The following is a 20,931-nucleotide window of genomic DNA, read 5'->3' on the forward strand; positions in this document are numbered from 1 at the left end:
AAAATACTCCTTAAATTATGTTTCAGTGCATTTATAAAATTACTGTTCTCTGAATCAAGGTTCAAAGCCGGTGTTACATGGCARCATCTGTTGTGTGGAGGGACAAAATCTCCTCTTGCACTTGCCCGTGGCTGCAGTATGGGATGGGCAGTCCCACAAACGCAGATTTGCGTCTCCCTGAACGCTCTCACAACAATACTTTAAAACAAATGAGATGCATCATTAAATCACTGAGAATGACCTCAGAAGTTGGAGTTTTCACTGGAGCAGCCAATGGAGGAGAGTGGAGCATGGTCCATGTCCAGACAGAAGAAGGCACTGCTCTAAAAGAAACACAGAAATCAGTGATTATGCACTTACTGCAGTGCTGCCTGCTTGCTGAACGTCTGGGATTTTTATTTTTTTTTTTTTTTTTTTTGCTGTTTCCCTTATTTACATATCACAGACATGTCTTTATAAATTTACTTTAATAATTTATTAGATTGATCTTTTCGGAAATCTGTCCAGGCTAGGTGTCATTAGGAAAAGTTATTTCAACTTATTTAAAGGTTTGCGCCTGGGTAGGGTATTTACCTGCCTCACTGCTGATATTCTAAAAATACCTCCATGTCCATACTATTATCCATTCTTCACGTCCAATTGCTCTGTTATGGTAATAGTCAGAAGCACACCATGTAGTAATTACTTACAGCTGACTTAAGAAAAGAATATTCAACTCCCCCACTGTTCCACTAGAAGGTCTTTATGCGCTATTAACTCATTCCTGTTTATTAATACTCTACTGGTAATTCTAGCTGCTGCTTTTTAGGTTTGTAATAGGAGGATTATTAAACAGCAATTATTGACYATATGGGTTAGTGAATATTTGTGGTGGTTGTTTGGTGGTTGTTTTGTTGTGGGGTTTTTTGGGTTTTTTTTATCCTTTTAGGTTGTTTTTAAGGAGCCACATCATAATATAGTGGTGCAACTTTACATCTGCCTGGGATTAACAAATTTGGCAGCATTCCCCACCTAGAAAATGCAAATTCCATATTTCAGAAATATTTGAAGCTGTGAAAATACATAGCAATTTAAAAAACATGAAAACATTGTGCCAGACGAAGTGAATTTTTTTTTTTCTTTTCTCCAGCAGTGGGGATAGGGTTTGATTTTGTTTGTTTGTTTGTTGGTTGATTTGGTTCTTTGTTTGGGGATTTTTTTTTTTGGTCTGTCTTTTTGTTTCTTTTTCTTTGACTTTTTTTTTTCCATTGTTTTGGTTCTTGTCCTAGAATTTTGCAATGGTCAAGTGTAAATTCCAAACTAATCAAACTTCTTCTAGAAATGTCTGAATTATAGCACTTTTAAAAACTAGAAATCTGCCTTCCTCGGTAAGCTTGCCTAGCAAGGAGATTGAGGAGAGACAAAATTACAGCAATTATCTCTCAAATAGCTGGGCTGAAAAAATGGTGTCTTCCCCCCTTTTCCTCTCCTGCCTTTTTTTTCACTTTTTTTTTTTTTTAAATAATTTTAAAATCCAACTGCATTCCCTGCCTTTGCCAGCAGCAATAGCTGTCAGTTGTTGCAGTGATGGCTCCTTTACCCACTGCTCTGCACTGGGAAGGCCATACCAGCCAGAATTTTGGCACCCACTCTCATTATGGTGAGAAAATAAAAGACTTCAGAAGGGAAAAAGTAGATAGCAGCAATGAGAAAAGACAAATATGAGTGTGGGATGTGGCATAGGAGAACAGGGATTTGGAAGGTAGTTGATTTTAATGCAAAAATGCTGGGCCGAAAGCAAATACTTTTCAAAAGATATTCTCATTTCTAAATTCTCTTTAGGGTTGTCCCTAGCACCATTGAGGAAAAGTCAAACTTTGAAAACCAATTACTTGTATTTGCCACTGACACAGCTTTTTTTCTAGAATTTTCTTAATCCCTTAGTACTCTTCTTACACTTTCTTAGTGCTCCTACTTGTGTGTGTTTGACTTGGATTAGGAGTCTCAGCTGTGTCAGTGTGGTCCTTGGAGCTGCTGACCAGTAACAGCTCCATTTAGACATAATTGTGGGCACAGGTGTTGCTGGGGATTGTTGCATAGTTGAAAACTCTCTGCTAYACTAAAATAACTAATGTCAAAAATAACTAATTTGGAATTTGAAATCTACTGCTTTATCACTGACTCAACACTGTAATTTTTTCTTCCTTTATTTCTTTTTTTCTTGCTCTCTTTAGAGCAAAACAAATTCCTGTGTGATGTGCACCACCAAAAATCATTCCCTCCTTCAACAATTATTGCTCAGAAGCTGTGTATTTTTTCGCAAAAAAAAAATACACACCAGCAAAAGCTGGTGCATTCCTGTGCTTTTTGGTTCTGAATGTTGTAGGGATACTTTTTTCCTAGATGGCAAAGCCCGGAGAGGAAAAACTGAAAGAATGTGCCCTCAGTAGAGAAGTATGGGACTGGTGGAAGGTGGGAAATCCTTGCTCATGATCTTTACTTCTGCCTTTCCTGAAATATTTGAACAGCACTGGTTAGGAATCTGTTGAGGGACATTAGACAAGGGGGATGAAGGTATTATAAGGTGACATTGATTTTATTGCTCAGAAATATGGGCAATAAATGTTCTTTATGTGCCTGGCATCTTTGCCACGCTGCAGGACTTTTTTTTTTTTTTTTTTCCTGGGGTAGTTTGTTATTTAAAATSGTTGTTTAGGTGGAGGTGTCATTTCAAGTTTGGAATAAAGGACTAACTGGAAATCCTGAGTGAGGTGGTCCTTGGTGCCCAGCGGTGGTTTACTCTCTCATCTCCAATTCAAACCTGCCCTGAAATAATCAATTATAATAAGTGTATGTTCTGAAATGTTATTCTTATACTGTAAAATTGCAGGTGACAACTGACTCTGTTGCTGACGTGTAGCTTAGTCAGGCTGGTAAATGAGTAGAGCATGATATTTCTTGAGAAAYTGGAGTGGAGGAGCAACCCCTGAACATGCTCAAAGGAAAATATTGTGCAAGTGATTCAGCCCTTCTCTTGCAGGGGAGAGATTACAGGTGCACCACTTTGCCAGTTCACCTCYTTAACTCATCATATATTATTTATTACAAGGATTTGGTTTCCTAAGCTGTCTTAGGAACATTCATTTCTCTTAAAATACCACAGACTATTTGATTTTGAGGGCTTATTTTTGATGATGATGATGATGATGATTATGTACAGATATGTGGGGAGGGAAGGATTTTGAGCAACAGTAAAACCCAAGCTTTTAAACATTTGGACTGTCAGTGTTTTTGTTATTTTTGACACTTTTTGCACCTCATACTGATGGAGTGATTGWGGTTGGTTCAAATACATCTGGGGTCCCCTGTAGACTTGATTCCAGGGGCTTTTTGACTCTGCTATAATTCTGTGCATGTAGACTCTTAACTAAACTGGCTTAGCTTAAATTCATTTGCAGGATTTGAATGATAAAAGAAAAATCTTACTGTTCATCAACCCCATTTTATTTAAAAAAGGGTAAAATTTGTAATGACCTGGGTTTTTTTTTYTGTTTTTATTTTTATGCCAACCCACCCCCAAAACTTATAAACCAATGAAAATATTAACATTTAACATAATTCAAGCCAAAGTATTTTCACAGAGAGCAGGTGYATTCTTGGCATAGCTGATGTTATAGGGTGGATTCTTCCACTTGTCAAATGTTCAGAAGAAGCCTTTCATTTAAAAGGAGGGGAAGTCTTGTAGAAAAAATTACTTGTATGAGCTGAAATTAAAAACAAAATTTAAAAATTGAAAATCAAGCAGAAAACTAGGCAGGAATGAGCTTGTTCGTGTGGCTGGCAAACTGAGAGCAAAACTATCATGACTTTGTTCAGTTCCTAAAAGGATGATCTGAGAATGTTTGATTAAAAGAACTGGACTGTCTCACCTGAGCCAGCCATAAAAAGTTATAAAGATATTGAATGAAGGTATAGTAATGTGATGCATCCCTGTTTTTTGCTCTCRTTGCCCTTCTCTCTAGGCAACTGATAAGAACAGAGGAAGGAGCAGATGATGGCACCAAATCCTGCCCTGGAGCTGAGCAGGGCTCTAAGAGCAGCCCCGTGTGGAGAAGCAGATGGAGCTCTGCAAACTGTAAGTGCCTGCTCTGGTACATTCCCTCACAAACAACCCCCCCATATCTGTCTTACCTGCATTTTTTTTGGCTAATTCATTCCTAAATGTTGTTTTGATATCAGAGAAAAATACCTGCTTAGTAACTRGCTTTGATTATTCAAGATCTACCCATCCCCTCGTGTCTGCCATTCCACCCTTTTGTCCTTCCCTGCATTGACTGAAACATTTTGGGTTCATTCTTTATACGTTCTGATAAATCTTTTGTAATGGATCTTTGGGTTTTGCAGCTTAACGATATCAAATCCTTCCTAAGATTTATTGTCGGTCTCACTTGACCTGGGGATCAGAACTTAGAACGTTTGATGGAATTTGTTGCAGAATCAGGGAATGTTGTGGAAGTTGCTATTTTTGGTTTCTGTTTTGCTGTATCTGGGGATTGTAGTTTAAAAAAAAATGAAATGATGAATAATGTTTTCTTGGGTGTTCAGRACATGATGAGTGTGTGTGTTTCATGAACTTTGGCTTCTGGACAAGCTGATTTGTACCATTCCTGATAAAGAGATGCAAGACATCCAAGGTTTTAGCTTTTAGAATTTTAGAATTCCTTAAAAAAAACCCTGCCACCACCTCCCAGTGAARGCTATAGACTGTCACTGAGAATTTCAGCTCCTGGTAATCAGTCTGCTTTTCACAGACTCCACTGAAGGGTTCACAGACCCTTCCAGCCTTGCTGGAGACACTTTTCTGTACAAGCAAAGGAGTAAATTGCTGTGTTGGAGCTGGTGTGGGCCAAATATTTACAGGAGATAGGACTGGTGTTGGGCCAGGTGCTTTTTGTAGAATAAGTWGTGGGTTTGTTGCCTTCCTTCTGCAAAGTTTTGAGGCTGTCCCACCACTCCATTTGAGTGTAGGAGGTGACCTCATGGCAGTGGGATGAAGAGGAGCGGATTCACAAATGGCATTTCATACAAAGGGGGCTGAAAAGAAATTAAGTTTAGCAAAGAAAACAAGTTTCATCAGTTAAGGCAATAAAGCACAGTCCCRGAGCAAGTCAATAATGCTCAATTGACAGGCAGTCAATATTTGTACTGGATTAACTTTTCAGGGAATGTGGAGATTTCGGGGGGGTGGTTTATGTAAACACTGTAAATAGGCTGGGACACTAAAGTACGGTTACAAATACTGCGTGTCAGATTAGATTAGGATCACTTCCCAGGAGCAGGATTTCTCCTACCACGAAAGAGACATTTCTATCTTGTGAAATGAACACAGATACAAATTTTTTTTGTTTGTCAAATATGTTCCAAAATGCAGGTGGGCAGATCTCATGGCAATGCTGCTCAAAACACTTCAAAGGATAGCCTCTGTCTGAGGCCAGGCTCTCTCACCTTCTGTCTGTGCCATGCCCAACTGTGCTAGGTAGAGCTGCAATTAGGTGGTATTGTGGTTGCAACTCGATTAAYGGGAATGCTGTACCAATTAATTTCATTTTTGAGCTTAATATAATGAGAAGAGCTGTTAAGAAATATTCCGTATTTGTCATTCTTGCTCCTTGCTGAAGAATTGGGTGGAAAAGCAACAAAAGTGTGCTGGTTTCTGACATCTGTAACACAAGGCTCTGTCTTCGCAAGTCTTCTTTACAATGCTTTGGCATCCACTTCTAAACAATGAAAAATCCAYTTATCTTTTCCAAAACTGGAAGCAAAGTGGACAAATATTTCAAGAAGAAATGAGTAATTTACAATGCCTTTTTTTTTTCAAGGTGATGGCCTCAGTTTTCCTGACTTCATTCCTTACTATAAGGAGCTTAAATCATGACAAGATTGCCAGTTTTCTAGAACTAATTGAGGGTGATTTGATTTGACCTGTCCTGTCTGTCCTCAGGCATGGAAATGAGGGCAGACAGAATCTGCCACTGCCCAGATTGGTAAAAAAGCCCAAATGCATCTGGTTTTATGTGTATGAAGCACGTGCCTGGCACTAGTGAAGTCCACACAGGTAACACATCACTAGGAATCCCTCTTGCTGGAAAGTAGATTACTGCATTTTATTGTTCTTCCTTTTATTTCTCCTGTCCTCTTTTTTCCCCTTAGAAAAGGTAATTAAGCCATAAACAGAAGTCTGACAACTAATTTTATCTGCAGCAAAATTAATATCGTAAGCAACAGATAATTTCAGCTCAGCAAAATTAAAAAAGATATATTTTAATGACATTTTAAGACCAGAAAATCTAATTTTTTTTCCTTCTGAACTTTTTGTACCTTGCTTTTTTGATATGTGTGGAGATGCTCGTTCATTTAGTGAACAAATGTTTTGTCTCTGTACCATTCCTGCTGTACCACCAGACCTTGCTKGTGTCAGCCTGTGGTACAAAGTTGCTTTTAATTTCCTCTCTCTTCTTCTCTGGTTCCTTTCAAAGCCAGAATGATCTGAGGGAAAAGACATTGCTTTTCTTACCTCTAAATTTTCATTGACATTAATAGGAGGCAGGTGGCCAAATCCCCGCACACAGCTTTGAAAATTTAAGGTTTAACTTTTTTTTCCCCCCTAGGCAGATTCTTACATTGCTGGAGTTGTGAATCCTCAGAAAAGATATTAAATATGCAACCATACCATGTCAGCAGTGCCTAGAGAGTTTATCTACAAAATTATTGCCTACCTTCCAAATCTATAACCCTAAAATATTGATTGGTTAAAAGGTAGTGGATAAAGATTAAGACAGCACAGCAGCAGATTACCCTAATCAAATAAAAAGACTATTAACAGAGCTGCTCACAGTTCCGAAGATGTTGGTTTGAAATACAGATGTCTTAACTAAAGTGCTATGTCTCATTTTCTGAATGCATTTTTGAATGCATTTAAATAAATTACCAAATAGAAAGAAAGCAGAGAAAAACTCCACATGCTCCAGACAGTAAATTTCCATTTATAATAAAATTATTTCATGCCTTTCAGTAAGCAGTTGGAACTTTTAGAGATCTTTTCTATTGGATAGCGAGAAATCAAGCAGTGGATTCTCTGCTTAGAAGGCTCCATAGGCACATGTGTGATTTTAAACCTGTTAGGTTAATTTGGAGCTCTAGGATCATTTGGAAAACCATCCCTGCTTAAGACCAGCATGGGTTCAAGTGGTTTTGAATTTGTCACAAACATTTTATTTAGCTTATTAGCGTTCCATAGGAGTAAGCTACCGGGAATACTGCTTGGAAAAGAGAGGCATTTGTCACTAATGCTTTTAGTGTACAGTGGGAATTTTTATCCAGCCAAAGGCTGAGCTGTGGTTTTATCCCCTTGGAAGAATTTCCCATTGAGTGACGGCTGAGCAGGGATTGAGCTAATAACCCATGCCCTGGGTTATTGGAGTCATAGAGACAGAAAGAGAAAATAGGGCGGGTAATGTATTAATTTTCATCAGTTATGGACAATACTATTAAATTACTGACTCTTGTTGAAATAATGTGTCACCGATTAATAATGTCACTTCAGCTTCCCAAACTTTCCTACCTAAAAATTTTAATTCAAAAAGAAAAGATTGAAGAATGTGTCAGAGAGGTTTTGGAACTCTAACTCATAGGTATGGTCTTTTGTTTTTATTTGAAATCGCACCTAATTTTAAGTCACAGTGTAAATGAGGTTTTAAAAGTTTTTAACAGTGATGTGKATAAATTTGGAATTAAAATTGAGATCTGAAATGTTGTGTTGCTCCACTTTTAAAAATAAGTTCCCTTCTCATTTGCAATTAAAATGCCTAGAATCTGCATAAAATGTGTGAAATTAGAGATAATTGAAATACAGTAGCTATAAATATGTCTACTCCATTTGAAAAATAAATAAAATGTCCACTAAAAGGGTGCGAAAGCCGTACCCCCTTCTCTTGTTTCTCACATTTGGATCTCTGGCRTTTTTCACACTTTTATAGCTAATTTTTATTGCAAAACAATATGTTACATTTGTTGCCGTTGTGGGAATGCAGAATAGCCCCTGGCAGCTCTGTAAAAAATGGAATGTTGGGAACACATTTAGAAGAATATAGCTTTCAATTTCATCCCCAGCATTGGTGTCGTGGAATCATATTAAGTGTGATCTAACAAAAACAAAAGGGTGGGGAAAAGAAAAATAAATGTTAGGGAAAATAATTTAAATAAGCTATTATTTAAAGTATGTTCATTTTCCCCTGTTTGGATGTTTTCATAACATAAATAGTTGTGATGTAGTGGGTTTTCCCAGAGTGAGACTCCAAATGTAGGTTGGTGCCRTTCCCTGGAATGTCTTGTGCTGCTCCAGGGATAAGCAAACAAGGCCTGGTGCTGCAGTGGGTCAGTGGGCCCTGGGCAGGGAGCCTGGAGGAGCATTCTCCATTATCAATTATTCCTTATTAGCCTGTGCTCCTGGGAGTGTCTGCCACTAGAGTGGACCAGCATCTCACATGCAAATTGTGAAGAGCTTCCCTAAGTTCAGTCTTGAAACTCAAAAAAATACTATTCACGCAATACCCCATGCATCCTTCTTAGTGAAATTGYACTGTGCTGTCCTGTCATTTCCAGTGCTATTCCGTGTTTCTGTTCCTAGGAACACCAATCAACTCCCAAAGAGCTGCTTTGGTGGGGAAATGGGCAGCTATTCAACTKCTCTGCATCCAACACAAACACCCACCGCAATTTGCTGTAATTCACACAAAACTGAATTGAAAGGCCTGGGTCAAGGTTGCTGCCCCGGCTCCTCAGTACTCCCCATCCTGGGATATTATTTCTGGAAGCCGGCATTCTGGAGGCGTGCCTTGCACAGGGAATATGCCAAAACAAAAGAGTTTCCATGCAGGTATTATCCTGGGGGCAACAGGAATTCAGCAGGTGGCTCCTTCAGTAGTTCTCCCTCTTCCCTGCTGCAGTGAGTGTCACAAGGGATTTTGTTGTATCCTGGCTTGAGAATTTGATTTTTTTTCCCATCTTSCCTCCACCTTAAGTGTATTTATCAGTAAATCACTGTACTATATTTTTGGCAGAGGTATGGATGTATACTGGACTCAGGTGCCTCACTTCAAATTTTACACAATTCCTGATTTGGGGGATAAGAATTATGGGGAGGCAGATTTCCAGCATGAATCTGAGGAGTGCTGAAATGTTAATGCATTAAGACTGAAACGGTGGGATTTAAATCGCTACATTGAGCAGCACATAGTACAGAGGGATTGATCCCAGAAAAGTACCAGAGAGGTTGTGTCTCATACAGGCCTAACCACTATGGAGTCATTCTTCAGAGACAGACCAAGCGACAGAAGAACCACAGCCTTACCTGCAAGGTGCCTTTTCATACGTGCTTTTTTCTCTCCTTTTAAGTTGTCCTCAAGGAAAAATAAGAGCAAAAAGTCCCTGTGCTTCTCACTGCACATCTACAGCACTTCATAAATAATAGTGGCTGTTTTAAAAGCAGGGGACAGGCAGAGGGTTACAATGGATGAAAGCTAGTTAGTGAGTTAGCCAGATAAATGCTTAAAAGAACAGCAGCAAAGATAATCCTGCATTTATTTCTGAGGGATTCACCAGATGACCTTTTTCTGTCTTTCCTGATCTGTGTTTCTTGAGTCAAAGGGTTGTGCAGAAACCTGAAAAACAAACCTGCAAACTTGGGGTGTTGCTGTGATTTGTGATTATTCCTCCTTWGGCTCTTTGCTCCTATTTTGGAGCATCAGCTCTGTTAAACCTYATGTCCAGCACGGGGTGGCTTTAGAGGGAGCTGTGGCAGAGACTCCCTGGCACACACAGGCACTGGTTCTYTCTAAACTTACTGACTGACATGTGCAAAATTGATCATTTCAAGAGCCTTTTGTATAACACAAAACTTCAAGCAGAGAACCCAAGGCATTTCCTTTCATCAACCTGGTTCTAATTTGATCAAAGCACGAAAAAATTCAACCCGCCTTATTTCCTGTCCGGTTCTTTTACACTTTACAGCACATTATATATCAGTCYCATATCCCTGAATTTTAAGAAGCAACCAGTTATATAATTGGATCAACAGTTGCCMATCAATCCAGCACAGCACTGCATTATTACTAAGCTGACTATAATTTTGAAGCTCTTTTTTTATTATGCGTATGACTATATTATCACTGTATACRTATTAGGACAGCTGAATGAGCCCCTCAAGGAAAATAAGGGTTCAAATAACATTGAGAGGGGAGAGAGACGAACAGAATTGAGGATTCACCCYTGTTACAACCGTGGTGCCTCATGGCACAGTTCCAGGAGAAAGGAAAAGAACAGTAGCCGTGTGCTGTCTGTGAATCCTGCCCACAAATCAGAAAATTGCAATGCTGCTGAAGTGGGCCATCTTGCATGCTTAAGCAAATTAAAAATCAAATGTGTTTTCTGCTCTCAAATGTGATGGATTGCAGATGAATTTTGCACTATGTGAGTATTTAAATCCAGTTCCTTCACTTGCAAAGCTCCCTCCCCACAGACACCTGCACACACARAAGTTCAAAATAAAGCCACTCTGGCTTTGCACTATTCCTTCCTGAAGAGCTGGGTAGTTGTCATCTGCATGTCACAAAAGCAGGCACTGCTTCTCCTCAGTAATTTACACAATTATACAAGTAGTTAAAAACATTAGGTAAATAGTATTATTTTCCCCCTAAGCTCTGGAAGTCAGAGTTCTTTGGAAGACCTTGAACCTTGTCTCAGTAGTATCTCCTTAAATAAAAGTGAGTGACAGCCTGTTAGAAAACTCCATGTTTTATACCATTAATTTACAGATAAGCATTGTTAGTCAAATAAGCATTTAATTCCCAATAGCCTGAATGTTTCAATACCTTGTAGCAAACAAATACATAGAATGTAGACAATGGCAAACAAATTACAGAAATATTCCATAGAGTTGACATATGAACACATAACCTCTTAGGTAAAGGTGAATGACTATTAATGTAATTTTTTTATTGTAGGGAYCTCCCTTCTTTTTTGTTGTTCTATGCAATTCATTTGTATGCATTAGCTTGAAAGAATTAAACCTGTAAATCATAGCTTAGGCAATAATAATAAARAAAACAATAAGATTCCTTCTGATTTTGTCACTCCAAACTCAGACATTTYCTAGTTTTCTGTTTTGGCTTTTTCTCTTTCTCTCTGAGCAAACACACACAGTCATGAGTATTTGTAGATGTATTTAGGTATAAATGTGTTTTATAGGAACATATACACGTGTTTCCAGTATAGACATTTTTAAAAGGGCATTAATTTCATACATTTTACATATCTGTAGGCWAAGGCAGACAAAAGCATACATGCATAAAATGTAATGTTTCCCTCAGCAGTCGGATTCTGTGCCCTAYAGGATTTCACCAGGAAAAACTCATGAGCAAAATGCAGCTTTAAGCATCTTGCTGTAATTAAAATTGCCCAGTAATTTTTGGAAAAAGTGATAAAATTCAGGTGAGGGGGTATTTGAATTTGGAAGTCGAGGGGGTTTCAATAGAAGGTGACTTGATTTAGGTTTATTTTTTTTTGGTTTTGTTTGTTTGTATTTTGTGGTGGCCAGTGTTCTCTTCATGTCATATTTATATAAATCTCAGATCAGAGTAGGTGCCTGGTCCTTCACACCCCTGCCCCTTGTCCACAGGCTGATAAATCAAAGCGCCTTATCACTTTTGCAGCCTGTTTTACAGTACTGTTTTTTTTTTCCTTTAGCCATTCTCGCTGTGTTTTTAAGTAATGCAATAAAACCACTTAACCATCTTGCTGTATAAAACCAGTTGTTGTATGAGGAGCGTGGTCATCTTCAGCTGCTGCYGTGTCCTTTAAAATCCCCCCAGCCCAGAGACAAAGCCAGCCCCGTGCAGTTGCTGTGTGTGTGCAAGTGCGTGCATGCAAACAGAACTCAATCTGTTACAAACACAGAAATTGGATCAGCTGAGAAACAAGCCCTGTGCCCTCATCCTCCCCCTCTGCCCATCCCTAGGATAATAGGAGAATTGAAATTCCCATTTCCAGGCTCACTACAGATTAATATGGTTCAGCATAGATACTTATTTCTCTGATAGTTTCCCATGCATCTTCCCAGTGAAGTTGATAGAAATTACTCCAGCAGAATGCGTAAAGCAGATGTTATCCCATTAATTAGCTCTGGACCTGAGCAGGCTCAAGACTTTTCCATTTTCAGGCCGATAGGAATTGGTCCCAGTGAGCGTGCTCCATATCCACATTTAGTATCATCTCATAAACAGCGCTGAAAACACAGCAGGCCCTTGATGAAGATACATTAGCTTATTTCTAATTTAAAGTTATGTTGCTTAACCTTAATGTAATTGGTCACTGGTGACCGACTGTTTGTATAGCGAGTTGATGACCAAAGAGCTGTAATAAATTATAAAACTTACTGCTTAAATAGAGGGAATGACTGTTCTGTTAAAAGCCTTGCTTGTAATAATGGTAAAATAATTACACCTCAAACAGAAGAGCCTTGGATCTGATAAAGCTACCAAAGTCTTTYACATGAAGGTGTTTTCAGCCTGCTTTAAAGGACATGTGGAAATTTTTTTTTCCTCTTACATTGGCTGAATAGTCAACTTTCAAAGCTCAGCCTAATATTGATTAAAAATAAATTGGTAAATCAAGATACTTTCTTTTTGAGGGTTTGTGGGGATTAAAGTAATTAAACCAATTTCAGTGGTTAACAAGAAACAAAAGAAATTTGCACAAATAATTATATTCTGTACATCAATTCAGAGTCACTGCTAGACATGTGTTAGAGAAGGGTTGATTAGCTGGTAGAATAACCAGGATAATAATCAACTATGGAAGTAAGTAATTGACACAACTTTAATGTTTAATAATGAATAGCATGCCAGGGGCAAAAATTAAGGGAAATCTGCTTTCTGAGACCCAGCTCAGACCTAAAATTTCTTAGGCCATATATAGCAATTACTGGAGACTGCTGAACTGTTCTGTGGTGTAGTAGCACAAGTAACAGGTGTAGTTAAATGGCAAGTGCACAAGTGGTTGTATTAAATCTGGTGGTTCCTGTGTGCTKCAATCTAATTTCCAGCCTTTTCCCTGCTGAAGACTTAGACGTTGATTTTAAAACTGCAGGAATGTAAGGAACACTTACTCTTCCACGGCTGTTTTTGGTTCCTCCAAGCAGCGTTCTATTAACAACCTGTTCATTAAATCAATAAGAGTCAGGAATAAGTGTATGATTTGCTTGTCTCAGAAGCAATAATTTCTCTCTCTAAATATTTGCATTTAAAATTTGGGCTACCTCCAAATGCCCCAACTTCACAATAGAGAAATCGAGTTTCTTTTTCTTTTTTTTTTAATCCTCGTATTTCATTTCTTACAAGGACCTTCCAATAATTTAAGCTATTTACAGTGCCTCAAAGATCATTATTTCCTCGTGACTCCTCAAAGAAATATTGGAGTCAGTCTGTTTATTGCTGACATTAGATTTACCTTTGAAGACTGGTTTACAAAATGGAGACATTAGGATCTGAAAGTCATTATTTTTTGTACGTTGCTCGGAATGGTAAGTTTTTGTGTGTGCTGTATTAGAGTAAACATTGCTGTAGCTGCTCAGTTTGTTATGGAAACTCAARAAGCAGATGCATTAAGGTATTTTGTTTTTAAAAACACACGGTTCTTTAGAAGGAAAAATATAAATACTGTTTGGGGGCTTGTCACGAATGTATATTTAAAAATAACACCTCCCAAAGCAATGAATAAAAATGCTTTTTGGCATTCTAAATGGAGGCASAGAATTGCTCAACCAATAGAAAAGCAGGTGGGGTAACACATCCTGATTCTTCTAATTGAGGCTGTAAAGAAAGATGAGAGATATGTGCACTGTTTGTGTCACAGTAGTTGTGATCTGTGAAAATAACTTCAGAGCAGCCTTTCCTAATATTAAAATGTCTCTGTTGCTGTTCAACTAAAAATCAATACAGCTCACAATTTTAATAAGGAACATGAATCTGAAAATGTGTTTAGWATCAGGTTATATAAACACACCCTAATGAGATACTATAAAATCCATCACATTAAAGGCTGGTTCCTACAAGGTATATTAGCTTAAAATGTTCAATATATTAGGTCAGTGTACMACACTACACATAACAAAGCAGGTCTGTCAAGGCAAGATGCATCTTTTGCCCCTTAAAACTGTTATGTTTTGCACATTTTATAAGGTTCTTTGAATACATGAATAAGATAAGTTATTCCTATCTCTTTCTTAAGCAATCTCAGAAATGGCTGTGACCTGAAATTGGAAATCTTGTAAACACCCATCCGAAGAAAATGTGTGCAGTTCTGTCTTAAAGAGATGGTACATGTTTAATTATCCCAACTTCTTCAAGGAGAATACTATTAACATACACATTAGCATCGTCCCATTGGTTCCTCCTGCTGCTCCACCTTAGGGGCAGCAATAGGAGCTAATCTTATTGCTCCCATGCGCATAATAATGAAATTTTGTCTTGTCTCTAAGGCAGTGCTCTTTGGTCTAAAGTACAGCGAGAAACATTCCTTTTTTTTTAGAAAATTTCCTGACCAACTCATTTTAAAAAGATTTGAAAAATTAAAATTCTTCCTGTGTGAATGCCAGAGCCCRCAGAACACGTTGCTTTGACTTGCGAATCAAAATTAAGCAATTGTGCAAATAAATTGCTCTGTATTCACATATGGAATACAGTGTACTGGGGCTGTGGGTGTATTCAGCTCTTTGAAAAACTGGGAGCCGTGGATTTTATGTTATTTTATCCTGCAGTGTCCATATAGGCTATTCTCAAAGAATAACGTAAGAATAAACAAAAAGAGATGGGTTTAATATAAAATACCTTTGCCTTTTCCTAGCAGTGTTCTACAGATTATAATGGGGAAAGGAATAAAAAAAACACAGGCAAAAAAATACATGCGAATTCAAGGCTACTGAATTAAGGGAGGTTGTACCAACATTTCCCCCACTGTACATTATTTGTATTCAAGGTTTTTGAAATGACATTGTAATCTGATGATGCACCAGCCTATTATATTGTCTAGCAGGACAAATATCCTTGCGTTTTCTCTGTAGAACTAACACAATTTTTCCATGTCAGAGGTGCATAATATCCTGGCGGTCATAAGGAATGATGCTATTAATCCTCTTGGGCAATCTCCAGGTCTGATTATTAGGGAAATAAATTTGCATGCTGCATATGAGCTAGGTGAATCACCGAGAGCACAAATTATATTTCCTGACAGCAAGTTAGAGAATGGAGCCACATCGCTTTTTTATCTTTTTTTTTTTTTTTCCTCTGAAAGCTATAGAATTTCAATTCATTACATGAGATTGGTTAGAATTCAAGTCTCTTTTTAAGTTGATATTAAGTTGAGTCTGTTATCTCTGTGAAGGCTAGTAGGTTCCCCTGAGTATCCACCTAATCACTACTTAAAAAAATCGAAACGTATAGTTAGTGTCATGATTTAGGTACCAGAGCCACTTTATTTATCAGTGCAGAGTGAGATAATTTCAATTTGAGGCTCTGTAGCCCTCATGAATTTAACCATTTTGAAAGCTTTTTTCCTCTCTCTCTCTCTTTCTCTCTCTGCCCCTTTCCCCCCCTCCTTAGTCTGCATATTGTAATAATGGTTATTCTGGGCACCTGTTTTGCTGTGCTCTGTGCATTTCTCAGACTGCTTTATCTATCACATCATATGTATTTCTTGGTATGTTTTGAAGATTTTTTKGTGAAACATTATTTGGATTTCAATTAAGAAAATTTGGCTGTGTTCTCTGTGCCAGGAGTACTGCCAGGCATTTCTGCTTTTCAGATCAATGATAAATGTATTTTTATTATTTTTACCGTTTGGCATCTGAGCAACCTTTTTGCATTATTAAATCTGAACAGGGAGAATGATAGCAAATGAGAAGAGAATAAATGGCTTTATGTCCTGATGTATTAATTAAGCAGACATTTATTATAATCACAGTTTTATAGATGTTGTAAAAAGGTATTTTTTCATCCATGATATACATCCATGTATGGTAACTTCTGTGAGCCTTTTTGGAAATTCCTAGGTTTCCTAGACTGGAAAATTGGGATCACTGGTGCTGTACTGTTCGTGCAGACAAYAAGCACAAGCAAGCCCTGGGGTGGTGAGTGTAGATGCATCCAGCTTGGACTTGATTGGGGAATGTCTCAGTTGAAGGTGGGGWGGCTATAAATCCATACAGATCAGGTGCAGCCTGGAGTTTGGGACACTCTGAAATTCCTCTTGCTCGTCACTGGAGCTGAGCCAAGCTTGAAGGCACAGAGAGCCCCTGAACTGGTCAGAGCTGGGGATGTGATTAAAACAACACGAGCCAGGTAATGTGTCTGATAATGCCAAATCTGAAGTGTTCTTAATAATTTACTTATTCATGAAGTACAGGCAGCAGCACTGGAAGGAAAGGGATATATCTCTGACTCAGATTTCATGTGTTGCCAAATACACAGCAAAGGAAGCACTTTTAATCATCTTACATGAAATCTATTTAGGATTTGTCTATTCTCWCATCCGTTGGGTTTCTTTATGCTTCCTGAGAATAACCGGTGCCATTTCTTTCCAGAACAAAGGTTCTTTCATTTGTTTTCTTTTTGTTTGCTTTATTAATTTTCTGCTCAGCATTTGGGTTGTGCTGCTTCACAGACAGGAAGTATTTCCCACATTTAGGAAAAGGAAATAGCCTTTGGAGAAAATTCAAAGAAAGTCCATTGGGGAGTGACTTGCCTTTTCAGAGTGTTATTTCCTATTCCTGAATAGAAACATCAGACTTATTTTTGGCATCAAATARCAGTGTTGTATAAACACTAGCCTCTTTAATTCCCATTTTGCAGTGGACATTTGTACTGATAACAGAGAGTGTTTGTTACTCTCCTGAAATAGGGATGGGTGATAAAAGAAGGAAAATTTTAACAAAACTGCAAAAGTGCTTCTTCCCTGTTGTCCGTGACCCAGACAAGGTSTCTCTGATACTGCTGAGACCCGGGAAGGAAAATGAGGAGCCTATTTAAGCATGAGTTGTCTGTGATTTTGGAAGCTGTCAGCCTGGAATCCACCAGATCTATGACAGTTCCTGTCACAGGGCTGCCTTTYCTCCATCTGCAGAGGAGGAGGAGGCTGCTAAGGTAATGATGGGTGTTTTAATGGGCACTCCTTCTGGAGTGGGGCAGGAGCATAAGGCCATCTATGTCTTTATAAATTGTARTAAATAGATAAGATCAGTTGGTGATAACGCAGAGAGGAGAGAATGTAACAATGCCCAGTCATTCTRCTTCTGTCCAGCAGTAAATCCCAGATAGTGTGTGAATAACACCTGGCACCCATGGCAGGGAGAGCCACAAACAAACCAAAGGATGGCAGCTACTAAAGCTTTTATTTCAAACTTTATCTACTGCTCTTCATCATCACCCAGTGAAAATACTCTCCTGAAAATAAAACAAATGAGTTTTGAACTTGAATAGACAGAAAAATCAAATTGAAATTATTAAAACCAGTAGTTTCTTTGAGGAAAAAAAAATTTTGTCTCCCCAGTTGTTCCTCTGGATTTCTCCTTGTCTATTAATGTCCACAGTCTGTCTGTATCTTGAATCCTGCATCTGGCAGATCTCTGCCAGCACACAAGGGAAACCTGCTTAAATCAATTGTGCCTGTGTGTTGTGTGTTGTCACACTGCTGTGTGTGCCAGTGCATCAGGATTTAGCAGGGTAGCTTCCTCTGCTGCTGTTTCTAAAACRCCACAAAATCTTATGTATTTTGCCAGCTGGAGCTTTCACCTTCATTATGGACAGTGTTTCTGCAGGTTCRTAAGTTTAATGTAAATATGCATAAAGCAAAGCAGGTATAGTTTTGATCCTGGTGGAGCTGTTCCTCAGCTCTTAAGAACATGAGCAGCTAAGGGAGCTGYACCCTGAAATCAGCTGCTTTGGTTGAGGAAAGCATCTATGCTTACTGAGCTCTTGTGTCGCCCCTTAAACCTAGAATTGTCAGTTTGCAGCTGCCAATATTTTGGGTTTAGYAGGATAAAAAATCAGAGAACTCTCTAAAATCCAGAAACAGAGATAAAGCTTCTCTTCTGGTTTCTTGTTGTGAGTTTGAATAGAGGAGGGTTCATGAGGCCTTGAAGGAGCCTGTTCTGGCTGCCACTCCTGGGATGTGAACAGAAGAGGCTGGCACTGCATCTGCCTTGTTTACGGAGGCATCCTAAGAAGAGTGAAAGGGAGGGGGAAAGTCCTGAACCAACCCCAAGCAAACCACAAAGGCCCCCACCCCAAAATATGCCCCCCGGATTGGATGTGTCAGGGAAAGGCTTCCTGTGTCTGTGCCACTACCTGCAGCCATGTGTGGCTGAAGGCTCTGCCTGGCGTCCTGGGCGACCACTGTGTGCCATCAACTTCTGTTCAGTGACCTGTCAGAGCAGAGAAGGAATTTCACATGGCCTGAAAAACTGACAGAACAGYTCACCTTTCAGGGAAATGTAATATTTTCTGATAAGGAGCTTATGTTAGTTTTCTTAGCAAATAGCCTGAAAGCATTTCTGTCTGTGGCATTTCTAGATGTGATAAGTTGAAGGAAACATCCTTGACCATGACTTAACAAAGCAGGCCATTTGTTTCATGGGGTAGCTGTTTCCAGAAATGTAAATAAATGGCAACTTAAGGATGATATAAAATAAACGATCACAGAGACAGCCCAGAGCTGCATTGTTTCAGAAAACACAAGGCACTATTTATGGAGCTGTAAACAGAGGAGTGTGTTTATTATTGCACTTGGAATTAAATCAGAAAGCCAGAAAGCTGAAGTTTTGGGAAAGATCTGCCCACRTTTAAGAAGCTCTTTGGTGGGGTTACTGCTCATGCTGTATGTTTGTTTTGAACTGGGCGAGCCTGTTTTGTGAGGGCGGCAGGCCTGTCTGGCAGGGCCTAATTCTGCTGTTTCTTTCACCACCTCCTTGACATGAGTGAAGCTGAAGGGGGGAGATGATGAGCACAACTGGGGGCACAACATGTCCAGATTTCATTATATGTCCATCTCCAATATTTTAAGAATGTAAAATGAGAGCCAAGCGTGTCTCCGTAGAAGCAGRTCCTGATTAGAGCCCCATAGCCAAACCTTTGTGACCTTCTCTGCGACTCATGGCCGGAGTCAGAGTATCTTGAGYCAAATCTGCTGGAATAAGCCAAATCCAAGCCTGGCTTTGTGGCTGTGGTTATTCTGGGGTGGATTTAGACGGTTTTGTTCTAGGCAGTACCTAGCACTTTAAGAAAGACTTCCCGATTAAATACCATTATTGGTAATTCTGTGCCACGTGGTTTGAAACTACCACATCTTATTAACAATCTTGGTAATTATTAGAACTATTTTTTTGCAAGTCTCACCTGTACCATATGTGCCTCTCTCAAGGAAACATGCTTGGCTCATCTAATAYGGTGTTATAAACTGCCTTACACACCCTTTAAATTGAAAATGCCTTTCCCCCCACTGTTTTACTGGTATTCCTAAACTATTACGCCACATTTAAAAATGAATTGTGTGCAATGACATTAGAGAAGGGGGTTAGGCTTTCTGAGCTGCTACCAGTGACATATGACTGTAGTGACAGWCAGTCAGCAGTATTCAAACTGAATTAATCTGAAAAAGCAGCAGACTTCAATGTGGAGTTTAGGAGGAGGCTGAGCAGCTACATATTTACAAAAGGGATGTCACTGAACTGTCTTTCTACCCAGGGATAGCCTATGGCTACTTAATACTTTTAAACCAGTAGTGGAAGGATTAAATACACCTGAAGTCAGGTCTTTGAGGCCATTTCCCTCTTGTGCTTTCTTTTCCTTACTTGAGTTGCACCTCAGCAGCTATTTTTTTGAAGCGCTGTGAGAAAGGGTGGGTATTCTGATACCTTTTATTAGAATTGCACAGAAGTAGGAGAATCCTCACAGAGACACAGGCTCCTTTTTCTGTTGCCTTTGAAAAGTTAAGACATGTGAGGTTACACAAGACACACACTGCAGTGGAAGAGGAGGGATATGGTAATAAAGGTGATAGTGATACCTTAATTTAACAAATATGCAGTGTTAATTATGTAAACATGTGAGAACTCTAAAATCTTCTCATCATGTGTGTCACACAATTGAAATATTTTACAGCCTAATTCAAGATTATACAGTAATAATGTTATTTTATATTGGCTAGTTGACAAGCATAGGCCAGGGCTGTCTATCAAACAAAACTGTTGTGCCAGATTGTATCTTGGCGATAAGCACAAAAGAAGAGCAAGTCAAATGCTGTTTACATAATAATCATTGAATCAGATTTAGGTCTGTACCACAGACATTCCCTTAACTGGTATCTGTAAGCAGGGGGAAACCTGTTTGTACTTGGGTGGCCCATATTTTGAACAAAGTAATTTCTACAGAAAGCTGCCATGAAGTTCCAGATCCCATTTTGCAAATGTACCTAAGAGATCAAGTTCCATTCAGAAGGATTTAGGTGATAATAGCTTTTCTTTTGTAATTTTTAAACTTTTTTTTCCCTTTTTGCCCACAGATGTTGGACTAGAAACATTGAACTTCTGACACCTTAGCTGATTATAGAGCTTTATTAGTATTTTTGTGTTAACAGGATGCTCTCATGTACAAAATAAAATGAGCATGGTAAATAAATTAAGAAACCTGGACAGGTTTGGTGGCATAAAGTAGAAAACACTGTTTCTCCCACTCTCAAGTGTGCATTACATTTGGTACTATTTTGCTCTAAATCTCTCAGTGTCATATCTAAACTTTTCTTCCCCTTGCCACCATGGCAAACAGCACTGTTCCCAAAATCCAAGCC

The 20,931-nt window shown here is 38.8% G+C and overlaps 1 long non-coding RNA gene across 1 annotated transcript in view; it reads left to right on the forward strand.

The window, feature by feature from the left end:
• LOC130582667 (uncharacterized) overlaps positions 1 to 20,931 on the forward strand; it is a 280,277-nt gene that overhangs the window by 179,273 nt on the left and 80,073 nt on the right. The window contains exon 2 of the long non-coding RNA XR_008966331.1: positions 4,002 to 4,114. This is a non-coding gene — a long non-coding RNA (uncharacterized LOC130582667). The remainder of the gene's footprint in view (positions 1 to 4,001; positions 4,115 to 20,931) is intronic.

This window comes from Malurus melanocephalus, unplaced genomic scaffold, assembly GCF_030028575.1.
Source record: "Malurus melanocephalus ecotype Western Australia unplaced genomic scaffold, MMel_1.1 scaffold_13, whole genome shotgun sequence".
Classification (NCBI taxonomy): domain Eukaryota; kingdom Metazoa; phylum Chordata; class Aves; order Passeriformes; family Maluridae; genus Malurus; species Malurus melanocephalus.